This window comes from Prionailurus bengalensis, chromosome C2, assembly GCF_016509475.1.
Source record: "Prionailurus bengalensis isolate Pbe53 chromosome C2, Fcat_Pben_1.1_paternal_pri, whole genome shotgun sequence".
Classification (NCBI taxonomy): Eukaryota; Metazoa; Chordata; class Mammalia; order Carnivora; family Felidae; genus Prionailurus; species Prionailurus bengalensis.
In genome coordinates, this window is record NC_057350.1 from 125,071,624 (window position 1) to 125,085,708 (window position 14,085).

The following is a 14,085-nucleotide window of genomic DNA, read 5'->3' on the forward strand; positions in this document are numbered from 1 at the left end:
GATCAAGCTTAGCATTGTGCTAAGTGAAATAAATCAGACAAAGAAAGGCAAATACTGTATGATGTCACTTATATGTGGAATCTGAAATAACTGAACACCTAGAAACAGAGAACAGATTGGTCATTGCCAGAGGTGGAGGCTAGCAGTGGGCAAAAGGAAGAAAGGTGATCAAAAGGTACAAATTTCCAGTTTTAAGATAAACAAGTCCGGGGGGGGGGGGGTGGTAATGAACAGCATGGTGACTATAGTTAAGAATACTGTATTGATTATTTGAAAGTCTCATCTATGATGAGAATAGATCTTCAGTGTTCTCATCACAAGAAAATAAATAGTAACTATGTGAGGCAATAGATGTTAACTAAACTTATTATGGCAATTATCTTGTAATATATACATACCAAATCATTGGGTTGTACACTTTAAGACAATGTTGTATGCTAATTATATCTCAATAAAACTGGGGAGGGAGTAAAGATAAAATTTGTTTTAAAAATTGGAATAACATTGTAGCAACAGTTTTGTATCCAGTTTTTTTTCACTAAACTTTATATTGTCTGAAATTTTTCATATTACCTAATAATTTCTAAAGTCTGCTTTGTTGTGACAGACACAGTGGATTGGCTACTCAATAGCCATTTTGCTAGATGATACCCTACTCTCTTAACTTCCTTGTTTAAAAGTTGAGAATACAAAAACACCAATTCAAAAGAATGCATGCACCCCTCTGTTTACTGCAGCATTATTTACAAGTTGAACTTATAGAAGCAGCCCAACTGTCCATCGATTGACGAATGTATAAAGAAAATGTGATACACACACACACACACACACACACACACACACACTGGAATACTATCCAGCCATCAAAAAGAATTAAATCTTGCCATTTGCAATGACATGGATGGAGCTAGAGAGTATAATGCTAAGTGAAGTAAGTCAGAGAAACACAAATACCATATGATCTCACTCATGTGGAATTTAAGAAACAAATCAGCAAAGCCGGGGGCCGGGGCGGCAGGGAGACAGAGAGAAACAAACCAAGAAATAGACTCTTAATTATAGAGAACAAACTGATGGTTGCCAGAGGGCAGGTGGGTGGGGGGATGGGCAAAATAGGTGATGATTTTTTTTAAGTTTATTTATTTATTTTGAGAGAGAGAAAGAGACGGGGAGGGACATATGGGAGGGGCAGAGAGGTGGGTGGGGAGGGAGAATCCCAACCAGGCTGTGCATTGCCAACTCAGCCGACACTGCCAGCACAGAGCCCCACACGGGGCTTGAACTCACAAACCATGAGATCAAGACCAGAACCAAACTCAAGAGCTGGACACTTAACCAACTGAGCCACCCAGGCGCCCTGGCAATAATTGTTTTTTAATAAAAAAGAAAGGGGGGGGGGACCCAGGAAACCAAAAATTCTTACCTTCTCAGACTCCTTAGCATCGGGGCGGAGTGCGGGGGCGGGGGGGGGGGGTGTTGGGAGCGTCATGTGACACAGTTCTGGCCAATGGATGAAAGTAGAATTCACTGGGTGGGTCTTCTGATAAAGTTCATAAAAAGGGATAGACTTGTTCATGCCTTTCTGCCCTTCCTTCTTTTTTATTTTTATTTTTGTTTTTTTCTGGAATGCTACCTGGAGGTGCAACAACTATCCTGTGGCCATAAGGCTGAAAGCTGGAAACTGGATGGAGTCTGGGTCCTAAATGTTATCCTTGGGCTGCTGCATCAGTCTAGAATTGTCTACTTCTGGACTTACTGTTATTGGCTGATAAATAAATCCTTATCTATTAAAACTACAGTGGTCACCTCTTCAGTTCCTTGCAGCTGAATGCAACGCTGGATGCATAGCATTCTATCATACAAATATATCACAATGTAACATTAAAATTCCCTATTGATTCGCTGCTACTATAAATAATATTGCCATGAGTATCTCTTAACAGATCTTTATATGTGTCTCTGATTATTTACTTTGGCTTTATTTCTACAAAAGGAATTATTTGTTCAAAGGGCAAGCAGTTTGGGGGATATTTTTGTTTGCTCACTTTGTTTTGTTTTTATCTCTCAATGCATCTTTCAAATGGCCATGCACGCATGTTGTGCCAACAAGACTTCTACCGGCTGCAGGTAAGTCAAGATAACTTACAGACCACTTCCTGAAGCAGGAGCTGAGTCATTCACTGCCCATTAAGGATCACTGTGTCGAGGATGGCTCCAGTAAAGAGGCCTGCTTGTGATCTGAGCCTTGGAAGGGCTGGTTCTGACTGCAGAAGGGCCCACTCCTCCCCCTGCTCCTGCAGCTCCTGCTAAGGCTCCCATCCCCAATGCCTGAAGATTCTAACCCAGAGTCTCTCAATCTCTGAGCACTAATGTTTGGGGATGGATAATTCTTTGTTGTAGGCGTGGTCTTGTACATTGTAGATGTGTACTAGTATGTCTGGCCTAGATTCTAGTACCGCCTGCTTCCCGTATGACAACCAAAAATATCTCAATAATGTCAATTGTCTCCTGGAGGTACAAAATCAGCCCCAATTGATAACTACTGATCCACCCTATAACCTGTTTGAGGAATAATTTAATTCCAATAGAGAGAATACTCTGGTCCAGTTCAGAATTGGTAGGTTGTATGACTAGAGACAGAAAGGGCCGTAAGTGGTGAGAAGGTTACCTGTCAGGCTGGCATCAAAGGAAGATGGAGCATTGACTGACACCCATGAGTGTGCCTGTGACTAAGAAGCCCCATAAAGCACATGCACAAAACGTGGCACGAAAGGAGTCAAGAGCAGTGGTCTGGGGCCTCACAGACATGCAAGGACATTACCTTAGTGACTGATGTGGTTACTGTTGGCTTGTTTAGCATTGGTTTGAATCTTTCAACACCTCCAATATGCTGCCAAAAATTCTTGTGTGTGAAAGTGTACCAGGTTGAAAACCACAATTCCAGCTTGAGTTCTGCTGTAATGAGGGGTTATTTTATTCAGAGAACCAACAAACATTGAGGGCCAGCCCAAAAGCAGGCACTGAGCTGGGCAACAGCAGCAAACACCCAACATGATCCTTTCTTTCTCAGAGCCCATGGTCAGTTGAGGAAGTTAGTCTACCAAGCAAGAGATTACAGGAGCAAGACAGATTATCTGGGCTTTGGTTAGCTCGTCTGTCAAGAGCAAGAACAGTCCATGGTTATCTAACCTCACAGGGTTGCTGGGTGATCATGAGCAGTTTGTGGAGGTGCCCTGAGGCCTCAGCCAAGGATGCCATGCCCTGAAGAAAAGACAGACCAAGACCCCTGTCTTGGCAGAAAGTGGGAAAAGAGAGAATGTTAGCACAGTTCTCTCCATGAAGCAGAACGAAGCCAAAGCCAGATCTGTCACTGATCTCTGGTGTCGAGGGTGTGACCAGGTGCACTTTGAGTGCCAGGATCTTTCTGTAAACCTGAAGCCTACTGGAGAGAGAAACTATAAACAAAGAGGGAAGCATCATTTATTGAGACAGAAAGTCTAAGTTTTCCTCTCACTAGATCTCTCCTTTCCCCTATGCTAGACCCTAAACCTACTGTTCCTTTTCTACCCTCAGAAGAGGTGTGTGTTGCTGGGCAGGAAGCAGACATTGTTTAAAGACAACCTCCCTTTCTGTATTTATGGGCTCCTGGTGAATTAAATTTCCTAATTTTTGTTGTGTGTGGCAGAGACCCCAACACTGAAATGGCTTAAATGAGACAGATGTTTACCTTGCTCTAATGTAAGCATTTGAACAAGAATGGCCTCTGCTCTCGAAAGTTGCTGAGGCCCAAGCTCTTTCTCTCTTGTTGGTCTGCCATTCCTGGAGTGTTACCCTCATCTGTTTGGCACAATAGCTGTAATGTCTGCATTCCAGCCAGCATGGAGGGGGAGGGGCAAGGAGGGCATGCCTGTGCCCTTCAAGAGTTTGAGAAAGAAGTTGCTCCAATGATGTGCTGGAGGTGGATCCCACTGATTCCAAGCAATGATTGTTCATATCTCTTCCCGATTCATATTCCTAGCTTGCAATCAGCTGTGGTGGGAGTATTTACACCATGGAAATTGGCAAACACTACAATCAGGGCTTTATTTTCCTGGAAGGGATGACTATCAAACAACAACCAACACAGCCTTCACATGTCTTCTGCTCACAATCCCCTGGTGAGAACTGAGGGACAAGGTCACCCCTGGTAAGAAAAGCTGAGAAATGTAGTCTCCCATTTGTACAGTCATTGCCCAGCTACAAGTCTTATTGCTATGGAATAAGGGTAGAATAGATATTAAAGGCAACTAGCAGCCTCTGCCCCCAGACTTATTGAGAGACTATGCCTAGGAGATGAGGTCTGGATTCCACATGGAGTGGACCTGCTTTCAGAGACTCCTTCTGGGCAGGCCTGGTGGGCAGCAGTCCGCATGGCTCCAGGCAGGTTCCTATGCACATGGAAAAGTGCCTCAGGCCACTCATTGCCACAAGATACTAGACCTTTCTGGGCTTTCTGAGTGAGCATTGAAGGCCTTCTCACCAGTCAAGGTGAAGGTAGACACCCCCCACCACCCCACTCAGAGCTCATCTACTCTTGCAGCTCTCTCCAAAATCCTCACCATATCTCCAACTTCCCCAATTCCCTTCAGGATGAAGAGTTTTTAGAGTCATGAAACCATATCTCCAGACTTCCTTTGAAAATCAAGTACATATTCTAGACTGCCTCACCACTCATTCTGGTATTTGATCTACATTTGATCTTGGCACCTCAACTGCAGCTGTCAATCTACCATCCTGCTCCTCTGTGCTGTTAGCAGCTCACAGAGACCTCGCTACTGTGGACAATTATAAATACTCACGCCAAGCCCTAGAAATCACTGGTAGCACTGAATGGTAAAAGTGATGACCACAGGGCACAGTGTTGCCTGGACAATGACAGTGGTGTCCACATACCTATATGCAGGACCCCTCACAGAACAGGACCAGGGTGGGAAGAGAACAGGAGTGAGCCATGGGTTTGGGGCTAATTCACCCTTTCCTGCTGTGTTCCAGTGCAAAATTCTAAGGAGTCTTAAAATTCTAAATTTAAATCCAGCCCTCTAGATCATTACAAAGAGGCATTTGTCAAGGTAGAGGAAAGAAACATATTTTATTTAACTTTGTTAGTTGGATTTATTTTTTTTTTTAATTTTTTTTTAAATTTTTTTTTAACATTTATTTATTTTTGAGACAGAGAGAGACAGAGCATGAACGGGGGAGGGGCAGAGAGAGAGGGAGACACAGAATCAGAAACAGGCTCCAGGCTCTGAGCCATCAGCCCAGAGCCCGACGCGGGGCTCGAACTCACGGACCGCGAGATCGTGACCTGGCTGAAGTCAGACGCTTAACCGACTGCGCCACCCAGGCGCCCCTGTTAGTTGGATTTATAACTTACAAATACAAAGACATGTGGTATAAGGACCTCCACTTGTACTCTTGCCAGAGGCCTCCAAATGTTAGAAGCAGCCCACCCCTGAGAGCTCCTTACTCTTGAGCCCATGTTATTCAGGCTGATAAGGCAAAAGCAGCACCTGGTTGTGCTTGCACTAAAAGTGTTTTCCATTTGCATCTGTAAGAATATTTGCAAAGCATGAAGCATGTGGGGCCCTTGAGAGTGAGGAAGGGCAGGCCAGCTTGGCTTTACCCTGACAGAGATGTCAAAGCCAGAGAGATCATCTGGGAGAAGAAGGGAGAAGGCAGAGTCAAGAAAGTGGGCAAAGCAGAGCCAATGATTCACTATTTTAATGTGCCCTTCATGGAAGAAAAGTATTCACTTTGGCATATGATCCACTAGAATGTTCTGAACAAAAACTTAAACAAATCTAGTCCAATGGTTTCCAGGTTTTTTATAATGACCAAAATCAAAAAGACCTATCAAAATGAAAACTTAAGTGAAATCCCAATATTAAAGCAGCCAAAAATGATAAACAGCTTCCTTCATTCATTTAAATCCTTATTGACTTTTGGAAACTACTTTACTATTTATACTTATCATTGAAGTTCCTCCTCAGATGTCTGGGGTCCCCAGAACAGAATGGAAAACCACTAACCTAGCAGTGGTGGGTTGCAGTGGTTAAGGCCTGCCCAACATCTATTCTCCTCTTTTCTGCTAACAGCCCTCCCTTTCCTCAGGCTATGTGGTTTGGATGGAGCAGGCCTCCATGTCTCCCATTCCCCAGTCAATAGAGGGCATGACCCAGGCCTGGCCAATCAGCATGTTCCATCTGCAGTCATTGTGACTGGTTCAGAGATAGAAGGTGACCATAGTAGGGTGAATTAGAGCTACTCCTAGGACTTCTGCAGGTAGAATATGGTCTCTCCTGGTAGGTCTTCTAAGAGGATAGCCTGTTAGAGGGAACTGGAGATGGAGAGAGACTGAGACCCAATCACATGTGGGACCCTCTGGATCAATCCATGCCATGAATCTGAAGCTACCCTGGACTTATCTGAGCCAATACTATTCCCTTCTCTACCCAGGCCAATTTGGTTGGACTTGTATCTTTCATCAACAAGAGAGTCCTGACTTATCCAACTCATACCTTTTGCACATGAGGATACTAATGCCCAGAGAGAGGATAAGCACTGCCCAAAGCCACCAGGATCCCAGCTGTCCACACAAATGATGACTTGTGCACATTTTAACTTCTCCATATCCTTTTTTGTTTACTAAGACTGACCATGATTTTGTGTGTGAATGAGAATTCTAGGTATAAAACAAACAGTAGAAAGAAGATTCCTAAAACTTAGCCAAAGGAAGCCAGCCCACACTCAGGAATAGACCTGCTTTCCATGATGGCGGAGTGTTTTGGTGTCATCTGAGATCCTGGGGGAGGGGGGTGTCACATTGTCCAAATCAATCTGTTCTACCTTTTCTGCTGCCTGAAATTCCACCAATAAAGTATCTTTCTCCTAAGTTAAGCATTAACTTCTTCTTTAGACTTTTCTTTTAAGATGCTACCCCTCTGAACGTGGCAGGGATATCCACTCTCACTACTTTTATTCACATAGTACTGGAAGTATTCACCAAAGCAATCAGACAACATAAAGAAATAAAAGGCATCGAAATCAGCGAGGAAGAAGAAAAACTTCTACTATTTGCAGATGACACAATACTATATATAGAAACCCTAATGACTCCACCAAAAAACTACTAGAACTGATAAATGAATTCGGTAAAGTCACAGGATACAAAATCAACATACAGAAATCTGTTGCATTCCTATATACAAATAATGAAGCAGCAAAAAGAGAAATTAAGAAAACAATCCCATTTACAATTGTACCAAAAATAATAAGATACCTAGGAATAGACCTAACCAAAGAGGTGAAACACCTATACTCTGAAAACTATAAAACATGGATGCAAGAAATTGAAGAAAACACAAAGAAATGGAAAGACATTCCGTGTTCATGGATTGGAAGAACAAATACTTTTAAAATGTCCATACTACCCAAAGCTATCTACACATTCAATGAAATTCCTATCAAAATAATCACAGCATTTTTCACAGAGCTAGAACAAACAATCCTAAAACTTGTATGGAACCACAAAAAAAAAAAACCCAAATAGCCAAAGCAATCTTGAAAAAGAAAAGCAAAGCTAGAGGCATCACAATTTTAGATTATAAGTTATATTACAAAGCATCAAAACAGTATCAAAACAGTACATTATTGACACATATATCAATGGAACAGAACAGAAAACTGAAAAATGAACCCACAATTATATGGTAAATTAATGTTCAATAAAGGAGGCAAGCATATGCAGTGGGAAAAAGACTGTCCCTTCAACAAATGTTTTTGGTAAAACTGGACAGCAACACGCAAAAGAATGAAATTGGACCACTTTCTTATACCATACACAAAAATAAATTCAAAATGGATGAAAGACATAAATGTGAAACCTGAAACCATAAAAATCCTAGAAGAGAACACAGGCAGTAATTTCGCTGATATCGACCATAGCAAGTTCTTTCCAGATATGTCTCCTGAGGCAAGGGAAACAAAATAAAAAAAAAAACTTTTGGAACTACATAAAAAAAAAAAAAGCTTCTAGGGGTGGCTCTGTCAGTTGAATATCTGACTCCTGATTTTGGCTCAGGTCATGATCTCAGGGTTCGTGAGATCAAGCCCCATGTTGGGCTTTACACTGACAGGAGCCTGCTTGGGATTCTCTCTCTCCCTTTCTCTATGCCTCTCCCTTGCTCATTCTCTCTCTCTCTCTCAAAATAAATAAATAAATATTTAAAGAAATAAATAAAAATAGATAAATAAAAAGCTTCTGAATAGCTAGGAAACAATCAACAAAACTAAAAGGCAACCTACAGAAGGGGAGAAGATATTTGCAAGTGACGTAACTGATAAAGGGTTAGTACCCAAAACACATAAAGAACTTATTAAATTCAATACCCAAAAAAACAAGTAATCCAGTTTTAAAATGGGCAAAAGACATGAACAGGCATTTCTCCAAAGAAGACATCCAGATGGCCAACAGACACATAAAAAGATGCTCAAGGGGCACCTGGGTGGCGCAGTCGGTTAAGCGTCCGACTTCAGCCAGGTCACGATCTCGCGGTCCGTGAGTTCGAGCCCCGCATCAGGCTCTGGGCTGATGGCTCGGAGCCTGGAGCCTGTTTCCGATTCTGTGTCTCCCTCTCTCTCTGTCCCTCCCCCGTTCATGCTCTGTCTCTCTCTGTCCCAAAAATAAATAAAAACGTGGAAAAAAAAAATTAAAAAAAAAAAAAAGATGCTCAATATCACTCATCATTAAGAAAATACAAATCAAAACTACAATGAGATATCACTTCAGACCTGTCAGAATGGCTAAAATTAACAAGAGAAACAACAGATGCTGGTGAGGATGTAGAGAAAGGGGAACCCTCATGCACTGTTGGTGGGAATGCAAACTGGTATAGCCACTGTGGAAGACAGTATGGAGGTTCCTCAAAAAGTTAAAAATAGAACTACCCTATAATCCAGCAATTGCACTAACAGGTATTTACCTAAAGAATACAAAACTACTAATTCAAAGGGATACATACACTTCAGTGTTTATACCAGCATTATCTACAATAGCCAAATTATGGAAATAGCCTAACTGTCCATCGACTGATGAATGGACAAAGAAGATGTGATGTGTGTGTGTGTGTGTGTGTATATATATATATATATATATATATACACAATATATATATATACACAATATATATAATATATATATACACAATGTAATACTACTCAGTCATATAAAAGAATGAAATCTTGCCATCTGCAATGACATGGGTGGAGTTAGAGAGTATTATACTAAGCAAATAAGCCAATCAGAGAAAAACAAATACCATGATTTCACTCATATGTGGAAATTAAGAAACAAAACAAATGAGCGAAGGGGGAAAAAGAGGGAGAGAGAGAGAGAGAGAGAGAGAGAGAGAGAGAGAGAGAGAGAGAGAGAAACCAAGAAACAGACTTTTTTTTTAATATGAAGTTTATTGTCAAATTGGTTCCCATACAACACCCAGTGCTCATCCCAACAGGTGCCCTCCTCAATACCCATCACCCACCCACCCCTCCCTCCCACCCCCCATAAACCCTCAGTTCATTCTCAGTTTTTAGGAGTCTCTTATGAAGAAACAGACTCTTAACTATAGAGAACAAACTGATGGTTACCAAAGGGGAGGTGGGTGGGGGAATGGGTGAAATAGGTGATGAGGACTAAGGAGTGCACTTGTCATAATGAGCACCAGGTGTTGTATGGAGGTATCGAATCACTACATTTTACACATGACACTGATACAACACTGTATGTTAACTAACTGGAATTTAAATAAAGACTTTAAAAAACACTACTCCTCTGGGCAGGAGTGACATCCTATAGCCCTAATTCCATCATGGGCAGAAGCTGACCAACACCCTTCTCCCAGATCAGGGGACCCCAAGGAAGCCTGAAATATAATGTGTTGAGGGAGAAAAGGTGCTACAATGCATGCTCATAAAGCCCTGACAGAGAAGGCAAAGCCACCATGGGAGAAGACAGAATTTATCTCTCTCTTCTCAACTGACATCTTTACAGGGTATCAGATAGTCCCGGAGAAGCAATGAGGGAAAGTAAGACAGACCTGTGTTCAAATCCTATTCTAGCCAATGCCTGGATAATTTCAGGTATATTATTTAACCTCTCTGAGCCTCAATTTCCTCACCTGTGAAATAAAAATACAAATACCTGTCCAGTGATGAGGATGAAATGAGCATGTAGAGTGCCCAGTGGATAGCAAGTGTTTAATAAATGAGTTCCCTTTGCTCAAAAGAAAAAAGCAACTATCTCCAGTGTAGTGAGTCATCTCCAGAATACTAGCCATGTTATTATACAACAAATGATGAGTTGTTGGGGACAGAATTGGTGTGGGAGCAGTACTGCATATCCCATGGATACAGGAGCAGCCAATCTGGCCAGGAGCTCATGGCTGGGGCTAGTGCTCACCACCATCCTCACATTAGCACATCTGCACCCTTATCAGGAAGTACACCTTTTCTCCAGCCCAGCAGGCAGCAGGGTTCCCAACCAGAGTGTATGCATATAGTATATAAAGGCCCCAAGGCCCAGAACGGAGGGGGTCCTGATAATGTGTTGTGGTAGCTTGAGGAACTGGGGCTCAGAGAAGTTAAGGACCTTGTTGATTGTCACCCAGCATATACTAGCTAAGCAGGGCTAAAAAACAGACTTATCTATTTTTACTCAGGACCCTTTTCCCTGGCCACTCTGTCTGGGGTGCCATTTTCAATACTTTGCAATAGACCGTCTGGAAAGGACTTTTTACAGGTAGGGACATTGGAATCAGAAGTAGAGGTAGGGAGGAATCAGGGAAAAATCAAAATAAAAACCATAGAGCAGGCAATACTAGTATCCCCCTTTCCAGGGCTCGTTCATCTTTCCATGCTTGGAGGAAATGATAGAAAATGTCCCCCATGTTCAGGTATCAAGAATCTCATATGTGACTCTCCAGAAAATTTTAATTTGTAAAAGAAGAGCTGAAGGCAACGCTTTGGCCAAATGAGGGTGCTAGGGGCTTCTGGGGCAGTCCCCTGCATCAGCATCTCCTGTTTCTGTCTCAGACCTAGTTTGGGGCTGAGCACTTGGCCAATGCTCCTCTGGTATCTAGATAGCTCTGCAGCTACTGGGGCCAGAGCTGGGAGTGCAGGAATTGCAGCATGTTCAAAGATATGTCACCAAAATAATGGAATGCCCCAGTCGCAGGCCAGGCTGACCTCCCAAAGTATGTGTTTGGGAGTTTGCAGCTGGAGCCCGACTGCTTGAAGAGAGCCAGGCCCACCCGGACGCAGGCAGGGCAGCAACCCTTCTCACTCCCACCTCTGAGCCAAGAGCAGGGCAGTGTGTGAAGCCCCGCCTGACACAGCATCTCCAGGAAGGGGACCTGACCTGGGCCGGGGACTGTGGTGGACACAGGACACCCCCTGCCAACAGGAGCAGACCCATATCCTGAGTAAATAAGGGCGGCTGAGAGTAGGATGCAGGAGGGGTGGTGGCCAGCCACATAGACAGCAGGGAGGAGAGATAGGATAACAAAGTACAAGACACCTAGAGGGCCCCTGATGGAGCAGGCCTGCTCAGGAGCCCCATGTTCCTGTTCCCAAAGCCTCTCTAACTCCATCTTCTATTTCTCCACAAGATGAGCTCTCATGAAGTTTTTTAGCACTCTGCTGAATAAAAGGGGATTATTGTCCTATGAAATGTTTTGGATGGCTGGGCATTATGGGAAGTGGGGTTCTTGAGAAAGCAAGATTCGGCTGTGTGGGTCTTTGGCCCAGCTGACCTCTGTGCAGGCAGAAATTTGCTGAGAGAGCTGATCAGGAGCAAGGACCTTCACTCAGCAGGGGTGGACTGAACTGGGTGTTGAGGACATCACTCAACTGAAGTCCCATGGCTGTCCTCCCAGTGCAGGAGCCCTGGCACCAAAACCCCATGGGTCTCATGTCACACCATCACCACCCAGTGCCCCTCTGCCACAAAGACCATCTGGTTACTCACACAACACCAGAGGCAGGGAGCGGGCAGTCTCACAGCTATTAAGGCTGGCAGGGAGGGAGATTGGGCTGGTTTGGGTCACAGCCTAAAGATGGTGGCTCCGAGCTCCTGGGCTGGCTTATTTACCTTCCTTGGCATCCCCTAGGGTGTCCACAAGTCACTTAAAAGGCCAACGCTGCAGTCTCCCAGCTCACAGGCAGAAAAGGAGGCTCACCTGAAGGCTTTCCCTGTCAGAGTGGCTCTGTCCTGGCTCCAGGTCCAGAGTGGCACTTCAGCTAAGCAGCAGCAAGGCAGGGCTCTCAGCTCCTCGCCCCAGGGTCCTGAAGAACACTCTCACCTTCCTCTCTGCCCACCCACAGCTCCACATGCCCCTTCTACCACACCAGGCAAGAATCCACATTGTCCCAAACCCCATAGAACACTAATACAAGAACAAAGACAGACACACTAACATATCCACATATACTCTCTCATATACATTCATAGAGTCCTCTCTTGTTCCAACACTAATTTTCACACCAATGCACACTCACATAAGAACACACAAGATTTGCATACTCTCACACAAACACATAAAACATTCCCACCAACAGTTATTTGAATGTTTCCATAGAGACACATGAATACATGCTTTCACACATACACACGTTCACATACATAAACATATTCACCATGCGCGCACACACACACACACACACACACACACACACTCACATCCTCACATATCAGCATTTGACCACTCAACATATCTAAAGCTGGCTCTGCCAGGGTCAGAAAGCAAGAGCCACCAGTTCCTAAGCCTCAATTTGGTCATTCCTCCAATCCTTCCATGGCTGCCTCCCCCAGACTCCTTCCTTCTCACCGTGCAGTTAGTCTGGATCCTCTTTGCTATTCCACCCAGTGAGCGTGGTCATTCTTGCCCCTTGTCACCTTTGTCAAGCTGTTTCCCTTGCCTCAATGCTCTCCCCCATAATGTTCTATCTATCCAATCCTACACAACCTGCAAGATCCCCAACACATCCCCGTCCCCATGAAGTGCCGTCATCAGCACTGACCTGGGGGCAAGCCTGCACCTTGGGAAGAGTGGCCATCCATGCAGGTGTGCACTGAGCCCAGGGGTCCCCATCTGGTTTCCGGGTATGAATCTTGTCTCAATCATGAGGTAGTAAAGCCTTGAGGCCCAAGGAAAGAGCCATGGCCCACCCATTGTGGCTCCAGAACACACAGCATAGAGCTCATCCCTTAGCTCAGCACTGCCTGGGATGTTGCCCCCAGATCATTCTATTCTCACTTAGGCCTTCCCAGTTGAAAAGCATTAACTCTGAGGTCAGCCATACCTGGGTTTAAATCCCAGCCCCACTATTTCTTTTTTTTTAAGTTTATTAATTTTGATAGAGAGAGACAGAGAGAGAGACAGAGAGAGAGAGACAGAGACAGAGAGAGAGAGAGAGAGAGAATAGGCACAAGCCAGGGAGAAGCAGAGACCGGGAGAGAGAGAATCCCAAGCAGGCTCCATGCTGTCATAACAGAGCCCAATATGGGGCTCAACCCCATGAACTGTGAGATGGTGACCTGAGCCAAAATTAAGAGTTGGATGCTCAACTGACTGAGCTACCCAGGCACCGCCCCCCCCCCAGCCAAGCCCCACTATTTCTAACACTATAACTTGGGCAACCTCCCTAACATGTCTTGGCCTCAGTTTCCTCATCTAAAGAAATGAGACCAATAATTCCTTCTTTGCAGGTCTGGAGTGAAAATGTGGATATAAAATACTCTGTACAATGGCTGACACAGAGTAGGTGCTCAACAAACATAGTGCCCTTCTCCATTGCCCCTCTCAGCTCTCCTTTCCTACAGTCTGACCGGACTTTACACCCAGGATAGAGTGGTCCTGAGCAGGACCAAGGGAAGTTCCAGCCCACACCCCCTCCCCAAGGCTGCATCTGGGTCTGCTCCCCTCATGGGGAGCCCCAGAGCTCCAGGACATCTTTGATTAATAAGAAGCAGAAAGATAAGCCTCATGATAA